General features: G+C 42.9%; 1 protein-coding gene across 3 annotated transcripts in view; it reads left to right on the top strand.

Moving 5' to 3' along the window:
• Window positions 1–3,125: 3,125 nt before the first annotated feature.
• The window catches only part of PHF21A (PHD finger protein 21A), a 315,804-nt gene continuing 299,760 nt past the window's right edge, over window positions 3,126–19,169 (top strand). For all 3 annotated transcript variants that reach the window (XM_054971002.1, XM_054971004.1, XM_054971003.1), the window contains exon 1: window positions 3,126–3,511. The gene's annotated coding sequence lies outside the window, so the exon portion shown is untranslated. The remainder of the gene's footprint in view (window positions 3,512–19,169) is intronic.

Genomic DNA, 19,169 nt, shown 5'->3' on the forward strand with positions numbered 1-19,169 from the left:
AAAATAGTTTCAGGTGGGTAGCCATGTTGGTTTGCAATCAAAGAACAAGATCCAGATCCAACAGTACCGTAAAGACCAGCTAGATTTCCAAGGTACAAGTTTTTGAAGGGAACTTTAACTCTCGAAAGCTCACACCTTGGAAATCTAGTTGGTCTCTGAAGAGCTGTTGGACCTAGATCTTGCTCTTCAAGCTGCCAAAAGGCTTTGTTGATTTTGCTACAACAAACTCAGCTACTCTTTTAGAATTCCTAGACAATCTTTTCTGCATACAACATGCCATAGGATCCTGAGATGTTTTCTTGATGTTATGTTTCTGGGATATAACTTTTTTTGAGCTCTCAGATTGCACTATTTGTGACTCTTCTTCCTTAATGCTCTTATAATGGTTTGAATTGCTACATGGAATGTAGTTGCACTTTTGGCTCAGGAGCCCAGTGAGTGTCTGAGAGAAAACTTGGCCTCCTGTTCATCCACATTATTTCACCTTAAATATTTAGCTCACAAAAATGGCACCATTTTATTTTGAAGGGTTAATGACGTGGGATGGTTTAGAAACAGATGTAAATACAGTTTTCAGAGAAAATACACCCAGGGAATGCAAAAAGGATTAAGGATTGTCAGGAGCCACTTTTCTTCACAGCCTTGCATTCATCCAGCAGAACTGTTGGTTTTTATTTTACTTTGAATAGAAGCTATGTCATATCATAAACTGCTTTTGCAACTACTCTTAAGAAAATCTTTTGCCACGTACCATTGGAACTGGTGTTCCATAAACTGGATTCACCAGATGCTGGCTCAGCTGGGAAACACACTTAAGACCAGCCCTATGGGTTTCCTGATGTGTGTGTATATATATGCGTACATTCTTATTTACCACATAAACATACTGTAAAGTCTTCAAAACTTCTTGCTATGGCCAGTCCTACTAAGTTCAACAGCATTATAAGATGGCAAAATAAATTAATATGAAAAAATTAATAATAAGTATGTCCCACTAAAAGCAATGAAATGGGATTTTAGTAGTAACTACCTTAAAGCCCACTGATTTCTTTCTACTGAATTGCACCTATTATGTTTAGGTCTGAGATGTCTAAGGACATAATTCAGAATGGGCTAACACACTTCCCACTTAAAATTATATTGATTAAATTGTAAAGTATAATAAAGCTCTTCATATTTTTACTCACAATTATCTTTAATACATACAGTTTGGTAAAACTTTACTATAACATATGGGCTATACCTTTCCATATAAGTAGCATATAGTTTATACTTAGTTTGGTGTAGTGGTTAAAAGTGCGGGACTCTGATCTGGAGAACCGGGTTTGATTCCTCACTCCTCCACTTGAAGCCAGCTGGGTGACCTTGGGTCAGTCACAGCTCTCTCAGAGCCCTCTCAGCCCCACCAACCTCACAAGGTGTTTTGTTGTGGGGATAATAATGGCATACTTTGTAAACTGCTCTGAGTGGGTGTTAAGTCATCCTGAAGGGTGGTATATAAATCGAATGTTATTACTTTTGTCTAAAACTTCCATTAATTTTTTTAAAAATGGCATCCATGTAGACACCCCTGAGGGGTGGGTTTTCCACGCTTCATGGCACCCATGAACAGAAATAGAACTACTAAATATAACATTTTAAATAAACCCAGTCCACCGTATTTGAATAGGATCATGAAGGGAAAAAATACTGGTAAAGGAAAAGATACTAGAATTTATCTTATGACCAAATAAGTGTACAATTCTGGGTCTAACTATACAGTTATGGTCGGGGCTGGGACTCTTTATGATCCCTCCCCTCTATTTTGCTTTGGCACCTTAGCGAACTACCTCGCGTTGGTCTGAGATGACGCTTATGATTCCACCCCCTTCTTTAATGTATACCAAGTACATTTACCCCATAGTAAGTTCCATTAATTTTACTATTTACACTTCCACCACGTAGGTTTAGGAGCGAAGTCCTGCCGCGTAAGATGGCTCTTCTCATGGTGGGGATGGCATGTGTAGTTATTTCGGATTCCTACCCCCCTCCCCGCCCCCGTTTGCTGCCCTGTTGCATCAACTTCCTGTGCAAAGCTCCTCGCTTTGGGATGATGATGATTCTTGTTCTTTCTCACACCCCTTTCCCTCCTCCGGTATGTCAGCTTCCTGTGCAAAATCCCGTACGTTAGGCGAAGGATGCTTGTGCGGCTGCTGCTTTGGTGCATTCAACTTCCTGTGCTAAGCCCCTTGCATTGGGGCGATTATGCATGCTTCCACTTCTGCCCTTGGTGCATCAACTTCCTGTGCAGAATCTTTTGCAAATGGGGAGGGGGAGGCAGGGAGGGGGAGAATGTTTATCAGACTACTGACTGTTGGGGGGGGGGGCGCTTGCCCTGGTGCATTAGCTTCCTGTGCAGAATCCCTTGCACTGGGGCGGGGTGGGTGAGCGACAGAGGATGCTTGGCCGTGTTTCTTCTCGTTCCTCGGTGTATCCGCTTCCTGCGCAGAGCCCCTCGCACTGGGAAAGGGGGAAAGGAGATGCTGGCGCTTTGGGTCTCCTAGTGCTGTCGCCGCTGCCTGCCCTGGTGCATGATCCCTCCCCCGCCACCGCTACTGCTGCTCTACTAGAGTTTGCTGCCCTACTTCACTCTACTTTAGTTTCACTCACTTTACATCCGGGTTTTTTCCCTAGGCAATGGGTGCCGCAGCACAGCCCGTTCCTTAGGCAAAGGGAAATAAATTCGCTGCACCGACACGTCAAGTAGTCCCTCAGGAGAAGCCTTGAGGCGACCCCTCCTCCTGCTGAGGAGGCCGGCCACCCCTCCTTCCTCATTCACAGGGGGAGAGGGTGGGGAGTCCGGGTGAAGGGGGAGCCCTCCTCCCCCTTAGCTTTTGTCCCCTCCCCAGTCTCCTCCTCCTCCCCTTCTCAGCTCTGTAGAGCGGCCGGAGTAGCAGTGTGTGCGAGAGAGGAGTTGTGCCGGGGCCGCGCAGCAAGCGGGTCGGGAGCGCGCGCCTCAGGCAGGCCAGGCATAGCAAAGCAAAGCACAGCGAAGAACCGAAGCGAAGGGAGGCCAGTGGCGGAGTGATCCAGGCGTGCGGGTGCTGCGGCCGGGCCGGGTGAATGGGATTGAAGAAGAGTTCAGCTTCTCGGCTTGTTTTTGTGTCACAGTTTCTCTTCTCCTGCGCCTCTTCTGCTTCGTTCCTTTCTTCCTGCCCGTCCCCTCCTCCCGCTGCAGGAGGAGCCCCTCGGGGACAGGAGGAGGAAAAGGACCCCTCAGAGAAGAGAGAGAAGAGAGGAGGAGGAGGAAAAGGGAGCAACCAGCCAACCAACCATCTTCCACTCCCAGCTTAGATTAAAGAAAGTGAGAGGAGGAGGAGGAGAGAGGAGCCAAGAAGAGGGGGACAGGGAGGCCCAGAGGAGCAGCTGCACCACCTTCTCCCTATGAAGAGGAGTCCTTTCCCCTCAAAGAGAGGTCCTGCCAGGGGGACCCCGGCCAGACATCAGCAGCAACATCACCACCACCAGCAGGGTGTAGTATCCCACCTTTTGGATTCTCTCCTCCTCCTCCACCTCCCTGTTTTCTCTTTCCGTTCTCTCTTTTTTTCCCTCCCCCTTGAGTAGGGTTAGTCATCCCCCCTCCCGTTCCGTCTCAGGGAGTTTATTGGGTAAGGTTTTATTTTGGGGTGGGGGAGGGATGGGGGGTGGGGGCGGTGCAGTCCACCATGTAAGACTCCTGAGCTAACTTGGAGATAAGGAGCAACAACTTCAGTTTAATTCTCTCCACCCTGATCTGTATGGCCCAGGGATGCAGGAAGGGGGCATGTCCTTTCTCTGTCACCTGTAAGGATTGAACTAAGTTTCTGAGAGCAGGAGGAGGAGGGAGGGGTGGAATGGGAGGGGGTTAGTGACACATTGGAGTGTGGGGGGGAGATGACACATTTGTAGAGAGGGGAGGAGTGAAAGATTTCTCCCATTTTTTCTGGTTGTCCTCAGGATTATTTTTTCCGGGCCATTTTTTTTTCTGTTGGGTTGATTTTTCTCCTGTAATGCTGCTGGGGAAGTTTTATTATCTTGGAAATGATGCTGCTTTGATGATTGAGGATTCGTAGTAAAGCTGCTGCGGCGGCGGTTTTTTCCCTCCCCCCTTCTTCCCTTTGCCTTTAATTTGTCTTGGTGGCCCGAGTAGTGCTGGGAAAATTCCGTTTCTTCAGCAACTTGTTATTCTGAAGTCTCTGTTGCCCCTCTCACCCTGGGGCAGCCCTTTTTGTACAGATATAAAGCTCGGTGCAAGGACACCTTTGGGATTTCACACTCCTACTCTGGCACATGTTTGCAGCGACTGGAGATGCATCTTCCCCCCCTCCCCAATTTCTGTGTGTTATGTAGGAGGAGTGGGATTGTATGTGGAATGTCATTTAGTATAGTCCCGTTGTGCATGCGGATCTCGTTACTTTTCTCTCTGTTTGCTTCTTTGTTATTCTGTGCCTTGCTACAGCTGGGATTCTTTTTCTCCTTGACCACGTTTATAGTATGGTTGATGCTTTCAGGACTGTGCTGTTAGACTTTTTATTGTTGTGAATTAGATCAACACCATTCAGTCAGCTGTCACAGAATGTGGCTTGCACTAGTTGGGATACAAATATACATTTACAGGGAGTGCTTTTTTTAGAGATTGAAGTGGGGGAAGGTGAAGGTGTTGTTTTATTGTGTGAGAGTGCCATTGCATTTAAGTTACATGCTGTAATAGCCTTTGTTTTACATGTTAAATTAGGTTATGCATACTGACTTGGGAATAAGTCCTAGTACAAACGGTAGGACATACTATCTATTAAACATAGTTATACTATAAGGCTATATTTTTCCATGTTATGTACTGTATGTGATGAACCTCCTTGATTTGTAAATAAGTAATTAAAATAATGGTATTTGTTCAGCCCTATGTACTTGACAATGCACTTTGCTTTATTTATTGGGTTCTTCAAATTGGGGTATAACTTTATGAAAGTTAAGGGTAATAGATATCTAGTTTGAGGTAGATAAATTTCAAAATAGTACTGTTAAAACTTTTCGCTGATTAATATTGGGTTCATAATCTAGTATATTTGTGTTAATCACAGCAAGACTGTTTTGCTTGAGGAGGAGCTGTTCATCACTACTGACATAATATAAAACCTTGGAAAAAAGTAAAGGCCAGAAACAATGAAAAAGGCATTGCCAGCAGTCTACTCGTAGAATATCAAAATCTGTGTTAACAGAATATCACAAATCAAGACTTTAACACATACTATAAAGCATGTTTTCTCTGAAGTCAATTTCATTGAGTTCAGTAAGACTTCCTAATAATGTTTAGGGTTGCCTACTTAACTGAAAACAAACTACTCCAAAGTCAAAATATTTTACTTTAGAGGTGTAAGAATTTTCAAGATGCTGGTTTGATACACTTGCTTGCATTTTGTCTTTTCTTTACAGTGCTTAGACATTTAGTTTCACTTTGTGGCAACTTAATATCTTGTATTTCCATGTAGCATTCACCAAAATCTGACAGTATTTAGTGCCTGGTAAAACCAGGGAATGATTCAGTTTTAATTGTACCCCATGCAAAATAAAATGACAATATAAGGTTGAATGTTTCATTTGAATATTACATATTTAGGAGGAGGAAAAACTGAAGGTCAGCATTATAAACCACTTTATGATCTCATTGAAATTGTGAGGTTACTTTGGGCAGCCTTACAGATCCTTAACCTTGATGCTGTTTAACATACTTCTAAACAACTTTCTACTTTAGGTTTCATGGCTTTTTAAAAATCCCTCCACTTTCTATTTTAACTCTCTTATTTAATAGGAATTCTGAGATTAAAAAAGGGAAATCACCACTATTGTGTGTTGATGAACAAGTTCTTTAGAATCAACAAGACAGAACTTTAGCTTCAGGTTTGTGTAATAGTACACTGAGTTTTTAGGAGCAAGCCCCACTGAGTAGGCTTCAATAGGATTCTTAGTAGATGTTTAAATGCTGTTTCATGGCAATGATGTCACTTGAATATATAAAATAAGCAAGTATCACTTAAATGTCTTATCTCAATATTAGATTTTACTAGTTTATCTTCAGTTTTTTGAAATGAAAATGTTCATGTTTATGATTCCATTCTATTTCCTAACAGAAAGTGTGTTAACTTAGGAGTGAGAAATGCATATTGCTGTGGTACTTGGAGAAACTAGTCATTTTCAGGGTTGATTTTTTACTTCAGTTTTAGTCTTTGTGGTTGGTATGGTAACTTCTGTAAATTTCAGTAACTGGTTATTGGATAGTTTATGGAAAAGTAAGGGGCAAAGTCCACCCTTATGCTGTCTGACATATGTACCTGATTGACATATGTACCTGATGTGAGAAGAGTTACTTGTTTTACTAAATGAGCATCCACAGCTGGAGGTCTAGTATATTTCACTATCTATATATTCTAGTTTACTAAGCTGTGTATCAACAAATTGGAAGCTTCCTTAAAGGTCAGGTTCTTTTTCACTCCTTTTAAGTTGTGTTCTGTCCTTTCTCTCCTTTATTTAAGTTGTGTTCTGTGAGATAAGTTTGCATGGAAGAATGCTTTTGCATCATAAACACATATTAATGGTAGTGCTGAGGCATATTTTCTAGGTTACATTGGAAAGAAGAATCAAATGAAGGGGCTGACACTGACCTGGTTTTCTCTTCAAGTGTGTCACCTTCCCTCTATATAAGCAATTATAACCAATATGTATATTGTTTTTAAGTTTGTTAGTTAAATAGTCTTAAGATCTCTAATGATTTTCTAGCAATGAATGTGTTCCCTCTTAAGATTGGAGAGAATTTTCTGTTTAATTCAGATTTCTTGACTTTGAAATAAACTATTTGTGGCCATAGGAGGGTAAACCTGAAGGAAAAACATGTCCTGTCTTTTTAACAGCAGCATTGCTTCAGTTTCATGTGCAGCAGGAAAACAGTGGTAGCTAATAAAGAGTTCCCTTGAAGTTGTACTTGCTGCTATGGAAAAAAAAATGGGACAAGTTGCCTCAATATCATAGGATCTCTTTGCCACTGGAATTTCTAGATGGATCTAAGTTGTAAGGGATACTTTGTTGAATAATTCTAGGGGGAAAGAAGTTAAAATTAATATGAAGAGAATTAAAGTTAATATTTTTAGGAAAAACCTGAAAATGCTTAAACTATAATGAAGGTACATTCTGAGTACAGTTATTAATGCACAGCAATTGGGCAAATTGTACTTTGGTGATAAATTTCTAGAACAGAATTCTTTTGAGGATTTTTGAAGTATAAGCGCCATTTTAAAATGTCCACTTTGTCATTGTTTTCCACCAGGTAAAGACTTTTTTGTTTGCTGTTTCCTTATTAACTATTATTAGACTTCCTCCCTGCCTGTGTCTTGTCATGTGTTTACTGGGTTAAATAACATATACATGTTTGTATTTTAAATGTTTTAATGTTTGAAATGTTTGTTTCCTTGGGCATCTTGAGCTGGGTGGAAAGGTGGCACAGACATGTTTTAAATGTTAAATAATAGTACAATGATAGAAATTCAAAGATGTATATGGTTTTACACATTTTTGATATATGGAACACTCCCATGTGTTTGGACATAAACTACTGAAATTCATGGTAGAAATGTGAAAATACAGAGGTAGTTGCTTTATATAGTTCCATGGGAATCTTGTAGACAAATCTGGCCTTTTTATTGTGGATGTACCTTTGGCCATGTACATTTTTTGCACTGTGCGCAGTGCAGAATAGTACTAGATGATGGACTCACACTTTTATTTGTATTACTATGTTTATACTGGAGAACAAGGAGCCAGAGTGGCTGTGTAAAACTATTTTGAATGTTTGTGATGTGACTATGATTTCTTTAGTTCTGAGGGGAGTAGTATCACATTTATAAGACTAAAGTTGTAGCATAGAACTTTGGATGGTTTACTCTGATGCAGAGGCACATGTTGGGATATGGATGTGTGTGTTGGTTGCATGTAAAAGACGTTTACATCTTGTTTCCTGACAGCTGAACATAGTTGAGTATAGCATGTTGTAGCCCATATATATAGCTACTGTGGTTGCTAATGTATATCCTGGTGCATGGCCCAGGTAGCTTTGGAAATATGAATCAGAAAGAGAATAAGGAAGGCAGTGCACTTTTGGAAGGTGTTTGTTCAGCTGTGTTTAATGCCACTTTGGTGAGGAATGAGACATCGAAACAGAGCTAGAGTTCTTTTGAGAAAGTGGTAAGTTCATCTGTAAAGTGTAGCAATGAACCAGACAGGAAAAATACTTTAAGCACTTAAAGCATAGCTTTGTCTGTTTCACAACCCCTAGACATCCAGAATAAGGCTGTATGGCAATTCAGTGGGTAGGAAGATGGATTAGAGATGCCCTTTAATGTCTGTGTTATTGACGTTTACATTCTGATCCTGGCCTGCTGCATTAGCCAGACTTGGGACCCATCTCATGTTTAAGTGAAAGCTGTGACTCTCAGAGTAGTAATACCTAATATAACTTTAAAGTTGTCTGTAATGGCAAAAATATCTTAGGTTGCTTGAGGACACAATTACTTTAAAATATGTATTTTTTGTTTTCACTTATTCAAACACTTTCCAACAGTACGTGAAATTCAAGATTCAGTGTTGCATTATTTTCAGCAGTATTAAAGTATTGTTTGCACTGTTACTTTATTTTCCCAGACTAGTGCCAAACTTGTTTCAGGTTTAGGCTGACTTCCACTCCCAACTCCAAATTTTATGCTTCCTCCCTGTCATCCTTCAGTGATGAAAAGCTTCATTATGAAATGTGTTTACTGTGAGAGTAATATCTTTGTCTTTTTCTTGCTTTAAATAGCTGTACTCTTCATGAATTTGGAATGAGTCTTTAAAACATCTCATTGTTGATTAATCAAGAAAACAATGAGGAAATAATAAATGCATAAATGTTAAAATGGAGCACTGAAGAAGATGGGGCCTAATATGTTGAAACTTAACACACTGATAGTGCTTTTTGGACTTTGTCAGTAGGCCTAGGAAAAAGCTCTGACACACAAGCCATGATGGATATCTGTTGTTTTGTTTTGGCTGCATACAGAACACAAACTGTCAGTACTTGAAGAGAAGGAGCACTAGCAGAAAGGCATTGATTTCTTTTTTCCTCTTCATCTCCTGCTGCGTATCCAAGTATTGTTAGCCATGTGCTACTCTACAGCAATGTACTTGCATGCAAAATAATAGTTGATCTCCTCAGTCAATTAGCAATCCAAGCCTTGCATCTTTTAAACCTAAACTTCTGAGTAATCGTAACAATTTTTTCTGATAAACTGACTTATAGTAGCCATGGCAACAGCTGTCTTGGCTTTTTATGGACAGTACTGTTGCTACATCTGCAGGCTTCATCAATACTTCTCTGCTGCCTACGGAGGGAAGTGCAGTAGAATGTCTTTCTGTTGGTTTTAACAGTATTGCATCGTGTGTCTTTCATATCCTAAAACTTTATGGACTCTTGTTTTCTTTTCTTTCTCTCTCACTCTTTTGCCAAATGGCTATATAAATACTGATGTTGTCACCTGTAATAGAATGCTGTGACAGTTGTCATGCTTTCTAGTATAAATTCATTAGCTACAAAGGATCTAGTTCAGATGAATAGTTGGGAGTAAGTAGCAGACATGTTACTTTCTTGGGTAGTAGTAACCTTAAAACATCCAGCCAAGGAGAACTTCCCTTTTGTCTACTGAACTGGAGTTCAACAGATACTTCTAAGAGGCGTTTGCTGAAATATCCCTTAACTTTCAGTTACGCTTTGTTATACAAGAGGCAAATTCCTTCCTAGGACTGGTGGTATCATTTTTAGGCAAATCATTATTAGGCCAAAGGTTTCATGAATCTCTCAAAATTGATTAATATGTAGCAATCCAAGCAAGAGTACATTGAGATAATTAAAATTCACAGAAACTGAGAAACTTCTTCCAGGAAGGATTGTTTGTTAATGGTGGAGACAACTTGTTCTGCATCAAGAGCCATAGTAAGTTACTCTTGAATTGGAGGACTCCAGTTAATGTACTGCTTGGTATGCAAGTTGTGTCAACCATTTTGTATCATTGATGTGAACGCGATTGATGGTAAGCCCTAGCTTGCATATTTGTGACATTATATATGTTTGGAAATCCATGTTAGCTTTTCAAATATAAGACTTGAGAGATAAGCAATGTGCTGGTGCTTTCTTAACTGCCTTTTGAGATTTCTCTTTAGCAAAGATGGCTAATGAGATTAGTTTGAGGAAAAATTGTTTCTCTATAAAATGCTACAAGCATCTTAAAAATGAAATGAAAGTTTCAAAACTTGCAAAACTTTAGATTTTCTGTTTGCAGAAGTGACTTGTAAATATCCTATCTAACAAAACTTAAGGTTAGCAAGAATTTTAAAGCCAAAAATGCTGTAGAGATTGCCTATTCATAATGCCCTACTTGGCTATATGCTTTAGAGTTAGTAGAAGTTAATTTTGTTATACTTAAGAAGTTCTGAGTAACACATCTTAATACATGGATTTAACCTACTTAAGGAATGTTAGAGAAAGATTGGGAAAAGGTTCTTACTTGCCCAGTCTCATAGCAGTTTGAAATATTTTTCTAGTCGTAGTGAACTTACTCAATTTATATGATGTTCATGGACAAGTAAAATTGGTATGGACACTGATGCATCTCTCTGGACCCTTGATTTGAAAGTGTAGGCCATAGAGGCTGCTAGTCATATCCTTCACATAGTATGAACAGTTTGCTTAGATAAAAGTGAACTATTGTTTTTTGAAACATGGTGTCTTAATAGTCTAAAACATAGAACAGTCTGGGAATAAAATAACTTTGATGTGCTTTTAAAATAGATGTAACTGTGAAGTTCTGAGTAAACTACATATATAGCTATCAGCTGGGCAGTTTGGAGTAGAATTTTCTTTATTTAAACTATAAGCTATAAACAATAATATAAACTACAAACAATAAACATTGAGGATAAGAAAAGCACAACATTCTAAACAGAAGACACACTAACAATACATAAACAAGTTAATAATAATAACAAAAGACCCTCAAATTACACTACAGGTTGAGTTCCGATTATCTTCACAACAAATATGTACCATTTCTAGAGTCTCACTTATTCGAAGTTAATCATAAGAGCCCTCTTTTTTTCTATTGTTCATGTTTCTTAATCCATAAATCCAGATGTCATCAAATCCTTGTTATCCATTTCATGTAAAAAGTCTATAAACGGTTTCCATTCAGTCAAGAAGTTAACTAATGTCCTTTCTCTAATCAATGAAGTAAGTTTGGAAATTTTTATAGCATATTAAATGCAAAGTTTATGTTCGGGGAAATAGCCAGTTGAAAGCAATTACTTATAGAACTTACCACTAATCATTATAACCAGTTTTATTTTTTCAGGGTATTAGAAATTTACAAATTTTTGTGTTGAAGTAATCCATGTTACATATGGTGAACATAGTACACACTACTCAACTAGAAATGTGAAACTTACGGATATTCTGAAGTAATTTGGGAGGAAATGGAATTTTGGGTGGGAAATTGAAATACAGTTAGTATTTTACCATCAAACATTTTACTGTTTTAACAACAAAATATATTATTTATAACTTACCATAAAATTTTATTTCATGGCAATTTATAGTATTTAGAAATATATCAATCTTCCCATGTTCTACAAACAAAATTATGAGTATTCCCAATGGAAAAAGCTGCAAACTGCTATAAGCTATGTTACCTTACCATAAGTTGTTGCCATCTGAGAGGCTGAAAGTGGAAAACAATTTTTTTGTTGTAAATGAGTGTGTATTTGGACAGAATTGGTCTTATGTAGTCATAATAGAACTAGCAGCATATTCATATATCTGGTTAAACTTGTACAATTCAGTAGTGTTACCATACAAACTGAAGCCAAAGTTAGTCATGTTTAAACAACGTATCGTTAAAAATATAATATACTATATACCTAAGTCTTCATGTTATTCATTTTGAGTAAAAACAAAAAATGCATTTCAGTGAATTCAAAAGAGATTTCATGGGGTGTTTTCAGTGCTCGAACTCTACAGGTATGCTGCAGATGTCAGACAACTGTCTATTGCAGATCATCTAGCTTTGGATTTCCTGTCTTAAGCAGGGGCGGGGTGTATTAAATGGCACATAAGGCCCCTCCCAGTGCTTTGTGTGAGGGAGTTGCCATAAAATTCTTAAACTGTACAACTAAGGCATTTGGAAGCAGAAGCAGGTATCAAAGGATGTGCTTTGGACTGGTTTAAATTATCCCTAATGGAATGGACTCAAAGAGTTGCTGTGGGAGAGCAGCTGTCTTGTGAGGTTCTGAATGGCGCAATCTTATCCCCCATGTTGTTCGACTTCTATGTAAAACCTTTAGGAAAAATCATTCATAGTTTTGGAATTGGATGTCCTCAGTATGCAAATAAAACTCAGCTTTATATCTCTCTATCCCAGTCCCCTGGAGATGCAGTAGATGTCTTGAGTCAGTGCCTGACTTTTGTGTTTTTAAATAACTGAAGTAAACAAACTGAAACTGAACCTAGACAAGACAGAATTTATGCTGGTTGGAAAGACAGTTCTCCCTCTGAGGCAGGAGGACATCTTGGGTGTTTCCTTTCGCCCAATCAGGGAGGCAGGAAGTTGAAATTTTCTTCCTCTTCCTGTTGGTGCCTGGAACACCCTGCTCTCCAGTTCTTTCCTGCCTCCAGGGAGAGCAGTCACTTAGACAGATTCTCTGTCTACCTTCCTTTGACTGATCTTACTCTCTTTCCCTCAGTTCTTCTTAGATCTCTTTCTTTCTTCCTCTCTTCTTAATCTTCCTTTGACTTATTACTCTCCGCTCTCTCCCTTCTGGTCACACCGCCGGAGGTCATGGACCCCAGGGACTCAGAAGGGAGCTTCATGGATGCCGAGGAGGAAGCCCCGGCAACAGTGGTCCCGGCCGATGGAACAGCGACCCTATCCGGCACCGTCCTGCCCCTCGGGCTGGATCGGTCTCCCGGCACCTTTCCGGCCGGCGAGCCGTGTAATCCCCACAAGAAGCATCGTGGATCGTCGCTGGAGCCGGGACCCTCTTCGCGCCATCGCTCGGAGTCCGAAAAAGGCGCCAAACGCAAAGCCGCAGAAAGAGCGGGAAAAGCCGGCGGAGCTCGCGTCTTTTCCCGCGCGGTTCAAAAAGACGTGCTTGCCATCCTCCCGCCGGGAGAAATGGCGGAAATAGCTTCTGGACCAGATGCCACCATTCTAGCTGCAGATGACACCACAGAAGGCGCAGGTAACGTGTCCAACGAAGTTGAACACTTCCTGCAAGGAAGCATCCGATCCTTCTTAAGGCAAGCAGTAAGGGAGGAGGTTGGGAAGGTCTGTCATCCACCTTCCAGGGCTTACAGCGACCGTGCCCTTTCTCCTTCCCCTCCCCCCAGTAAGCAGCGTCGGACTGCATCCTCCTGGCCCACTAAGGCGGCCCAGAAGTCGGCCCGGGTTTACCCCAGGGAACTGGAACAGTCGTGGGGGGGGGATTCGTCCTCAGAAAGCGAGGACGAGGCTGAAGGGGAATTCCTTTCTGAGGAAGAGGATGAGGACACCCTCATTCCAGAACAGTCCAATAGACTCTTTAAATTAGAAGACTATCAATATCTGCTTTCCAAAACCTTGGCAGCATTAGAACTTCAAGAGTCTGCAAAAGGGGGGGAGGAGGACCCAGACCCAAGCAAGGGATCATCCAGACCCAAGGGAAACAGAGAGTTTTTCCCTAGAGATAGCACCCCTGAAAGAGTCTTCCCCTTCCCGGAATACTTTGAAAGGCAGTTGAGGGCTGAATGGAGGGCCCCAACTTCTTCTAAACAGTACCACAGTTCTGTCAAAAAGCTGTACGCCTTACCTTCTTTTACCAACGAGTTTTTGCAGATTCCCAAGGTTGATGCACCTGTGGCTGCCCTTCAATCTTCTGGCCTACTGACGGAGGATGGTCAAGGTTCCGTCAGAGACAACCTGGACAAGAAAGCAGAGACTGCACTCAGAAGGGCGCATGAAGCCTCGACAATGGCAATCAAGGCTGCCTCATCTGCTTCCATCGTCTCCCGAGCAGCAGTGGTCTGGATTCGGAAGCTCACACAGCTGTTACCGGGCAACCGAAGGCGATTGATGGAGGGAGCGAACAGGATCCTGAAAGCAAGCTCTTTCACGGCGGATGCAACCTTGGACGCTCTGACTTTTTCCGCCAGAGCCATAGCCTCCACGGCGGCTGCCAGGAGACTTCTATGGCTGAGAGCCTGGCCGGCCGACTTGCACTCGAAATTCATACTTATGGCTTATCCCTTCCAAGGGGACAAGCTCTTTGGCGAGGCTCTAGAAAAGGTGCTGGTGGAGACGCGCGACAAGAAAAAGGCCCTTCCAAAGACGATCAAGAGAGTGGACCGTCGCGTTTACAACTCTCAGTCCTTTCGTTCCCAACATGTGCTACCCAGATACCGACAGGACAATAAAAGATCCTCCTGGAACTCTTCAAAGACGAGTCACAGAAAAACCCCCTTTGGCAACAGGTCCTACAAGGCACCGCAGCCAAGAGGTGACCGACAGGGCTTTGAGTCCAAGGCCCAGAAGTCCTGACTCTCGAAGCATACCGGTGGGAGGGAGACTTCAGCACTTTGCCCGAACATGGGAGGAGACCCAAGCGGATGCGTGGGCCATCAAAGTAGTTTCTCAAGGATACGTCATAGAATTCAAATCCATCCCACCGGACCGTTTCCTCAGATCTCCCCTTCGAAAAGATTCAAAGAGAAATCAGATTACGTTCAAAGCTATACAACACCTCTTAGAGATTCAAGCAATAGAACCAGTCAGTCATCAAGAGTCAGGATCAGGGGTCTACTCCATCTTCTTTACAGTCCCCAAAAGGAACGGAGACTGGAGGGCGATCCTGGATCTAAAGTTTGTCAACCGATTCATTTATCTGAAACACTTCAGGATGGAGACGCTTCGGTCCATTGCGGAGGCTCTTCGCAGCGGAGAATTCCTGACTTCGATAGATCTCACAGAGGCGTATCTACACATACCTATCCATCCCTCACACAGACGTTTCTTGAGATTCTGCGTCGCCGGTCATCATTTTCAATTCAGAGCCCTTCCCTTCGGCCTGGCCACGGCCCCCAGGGTATTTTCCAAGATCTTAATCAACCCCATCATGCGCCTGCGAGAAGCCGGGATTCATGCACATCCGTATCTGGACGACATCCTCCTGAGAGCAAGCTCCAAGAATCAAGCAACCCGGGACACCCAGTTAGCAATTCGGTGCCTTCAGTCCTACGGATTCCTGGTCAACCTGGACAAGTGTTCCTTGAACCCATCCCAGTCGATACATCACCTGGGCATGATACTAGACACCAAAAGGGGTCTCATTCTGCTGCCCCAAGAAAAAGCTCTGAAAACCAGAGAGCTGGTCAAGTCGGTGATTCAGGAGCAGTCGACATCCATCTTGAGACTGGCCAAGCTGATGGGCACACTGGTGGCAGCCTGCGAAGCAATATATTGGGGTCGTTTTCACTCCCGGGCCCTGCTCAACCTTCTTCGTCCACATCAACATTTAATCATGACCAAAACAGACCGTCTCATCAAGGTGCCGTGGAAGGTGAAGGAAAATCTCCGATGGTGGACTGTGACAGCCAACCTGCGACAAGGCAAGTCTTTTCTCCATCCCCAGAGGATTCAGTTGTTCACGGACGCCAGTCTGTCGGGTTGGGGAGCGGCCTTGGACGGCCGTCCGGCTCAAGGGACGTGGTCCGCGGAGGAGTCTCGCCTTCCCATCAACATACTGGAAGCCAGAGCGATCCACCTAGCCCTGGCACACTTCTCCGACTCGATCCACGGCAAACACGTCTTGATCAGGACAGACAACGTGTCCGCCAAGTCGTACCTAAACAAACAGGGCGGCTCGAAGTCTTCCAGGTTACACAAAGAGACAGTGAAGATCATTTCGTGGGCAGAGACACACTTAGCATCAATCCAGGCGGAACACATAAAGGGAACAGACAACCTGCAAGCAGACTGGCTGAGCCGACAGACCATCCAACCGGGGGAGTGGTCACTCAAACAGGAAATTTTTCACCTGGTCACGAGCAGGTTCGGTCGACCAGTGATGGACCTATTCGCGACCCACTTGAACTGTCAGACCCCGCGTTTCCTGTCTCGATTTTTTCACCCCCTAGCAGAGGGGATAGACGCCTTGTCATCGCCGTGGCCGGAGGGCCTTCTATATGCCTTCCCTCCACTCCCGGTCCTTCCAAAGTTACTGCGGAAGATAGCAGACTCGTCGGTGGAAGTGATCGTGATCGCCCCATGGTGGCCCAGGAGACCTTGGTTTTCGTCCCTTCAATCGCTGGCAATTCTTCCACCCTTCCGACTGCCAGTCACTCCAGACTTGCTTCACCAGGGTCCGATTCTACACCCCGACCCGGACTGGATGCGTCTGACCGCCTGGAAATTGAGAGGCTCTCTCTTTCCAAGCTAGGATATTCGTCACAGGTAGTTAAGACTATGCTCTCTTCTAGAAAGAAATCTACAGCGAGGATTTATAATACCTCATGGAAAGCCTTTGTTCGCTGGGCCAGAAGAAAAAAGGCCGATCATCTGCATCCACACCTGAAGGATATTCTGAACTTCCTACAAGATGGGCTGGATGCAGGGTTGAAACCAGCCACGTTACGCAGACAAGTAGCGGCCTTGTCTTCAATACTCTTCTTTCCTGATGGACTTAGTATCTCTAAACATCCACATATTCGACGATTTTTGCGAGGGGCTACCCTCTTGAGTCCTCCAACAGTGCACCGCTTCCCCACATGGAGACTACACGTAGTTCTATCAGCGCTGACTAAGAATCCCTTTGAGCCCTTGAGAGAGGTCCCCCTGAAATGGCTAAAGCTAAAGACTATTTTCCTAGTAGCCGTTACATCAGCGAGACGGATTTCTGAACTAGGGGCCCTCTCTGTCAAGCCGGGACTTTGTGACTTTCATATGGATAAAGTAGTTCTGCGTACAGATCCTACCTTCCTCCCGAAAGCTGTCTCCTCATTTCACAGGTCACAGGAGCTGAACTTGCCTTCCTTCTGTCCCAAGCCAACACACCCCAGGGAGAAGGAGTGGCACACTTTGGATGTACGCAGAGCCCTCAAGATCTACCTGATCAGAACCGAATCCTTTAGGAGGTCAGATTCTTTATTTATCAATACGTGCCCACCAAATATGGGCAAGAAAATGTCAAACGCTACGATAGGTAGGAACATTCGTCTGTGCATTGCAGAGGCCTACCAAGCTTGCGGCAGAGACTTACCTCAGGGCATCACCGCTCACTCAGTCAGAAGTGCAGCGACTAACGCAGCTCTCCACAACAACGCCTCCGTGGAAGAAATCTGCAGAGCCGCAACTTGGTCGAACATCTCTACCTTTGTTAGACATTACAAGTTGAACCTTTATGATTCCGCTGACGCTGCCTTCGGAAGAAGAGTTTTACAACATGTAATGCAAGACGAGGACCTTGTCCCACCCGTTAGAGAGTAACTGCTTTGGGAGCACCCAAGATGTCCTCCTGCCTCAGAGGGAGAACGGACCTTTGGACACTTACCGTGAAGGGTCCTTCTCCTCTGGGGACAGGAGGACATCTTGCCCTCCCTAGGTCTCTCGTCATTGCTGATCTGTTCACTTTGTCTCTTCTCTGATTTTTTGCTTCGTTCCCACTGATTTCATTGTTCAATGTTATCCTGTGGTTGTGTATGTTATTCATACCTGTTCGTTTTTTCTTCTAAGCTCTTAATGTTTGTGTTCCCTCTCAGTAGGGTCCTCCAGTGCTAGTTTGTTGAGGTTTTTAACTTTTTTCTACTGCTGTTTGGAGACACCCGAACTGGAGAGCAGGGTGTTCCAGGCACCAACAGGAAGAGGAAGAAAATTTCAACTTCCTGCCTCCCTGATTGGGCGAAAGGAAACACCCAAGATGTCCTCCTGTCCCCAGAGGAGAAGGACCCTTCACGGTAAGTGTCCAAAGGTCCGATCTTGAAGGACATTATGCTCCTAACTTTTGATGGGGTCAGTTGACCCTTGCAGACTTGGTTAAGAGCGTAGAGGTTATACTGGATCCAGCACTGCTGCTAAGTAAATGCAGCTGCCAAAAAGATTTTCTCCCAACTCACATTGGCCTAATGGACCCCTGCTTTGGCACAGCTGATCTAGCCAACTGGATTTATGTCATAGTAACATCAAGACTAGACTATAGTAACACACTCTACATCAGTCTCCTTTCAAAGTCAACGTGGAGATTCCAGCTGGTGCAAAACACTGCAGCTCAATTATTATTAAAATATAGATAGGAGCATACATATTACTTCCATTCTAAAGTCACTCCATTAGCCACCTAGATACACATCACAATAATATCGAGACTAGACTACTGTAATACACATCTCATAGGTCTCCCCCTGAAGTCACCTCAAAGAGTTCAGTTTGTCCAGAAGACTGCCACTCAGTTATTACCATTCTAAAAAGAATGGTATTTTTTGGATTCAGGTATCAGGCAGGCTGTAAATATCAAAAAAAATCTCTCTTGGTTTATGAGAGGAGTGTTGAGTTTGAACAGATTGTCAGGCTCTCCTTGAACTTGCTGGATTAACTTGTGAGTTTCACCTCTCTTCCCTTCTCCTACCTCCTTTTGCCCAGGAAAGGAAAACTCTAAAAGCCAAGAGGAAAAAAAAACTGATGTAAATGACTGCAGCTTCAGGAGTTCAGATTGGTTATTCTGATTCTCTGTTTCTTTTGAGCTTTGTTAGTTCTTTTGAGGAGGTTTTGGGCCAGTGGTTGCCCTTTCAGTGTCCGGTGTCTTTGCCCTGGAGAAAGCATTGGATATTTCCTCCATAGGAAACAATAGAGTGGCTGAGGGCAGTTTGTTCAGAGGCCCATAAAATTGGACCACTTGATTCAATCTTCTTGAAACTTGGCGAGTCTTTAGAAGACAGCCAGCACTCACTCTGCTGCAGTTTTGGTGTCATTTGCTTCAAAACCAGCCTCTCCAGTACCACAAAAAATAATAAGGTATTTGTTTGGTTTATTTTTGAACTGGATATATTGAATTGC

The sequence above is a fragment of the Eublepharis macularius genome, chromosome 2, assembly GCF_028583425.1.
Source record: "Eublepharis macularius isolate TG4126 chromosome 2, MPM_Emac_v1.0, whole genome shotgun sequence".
Lineage (NCBI taxonomy): Eukaryota > Metazoa > Chordata > Lepidosauria > Squamata > Eublepharidae > Eublepharis > Eublepharis macularius.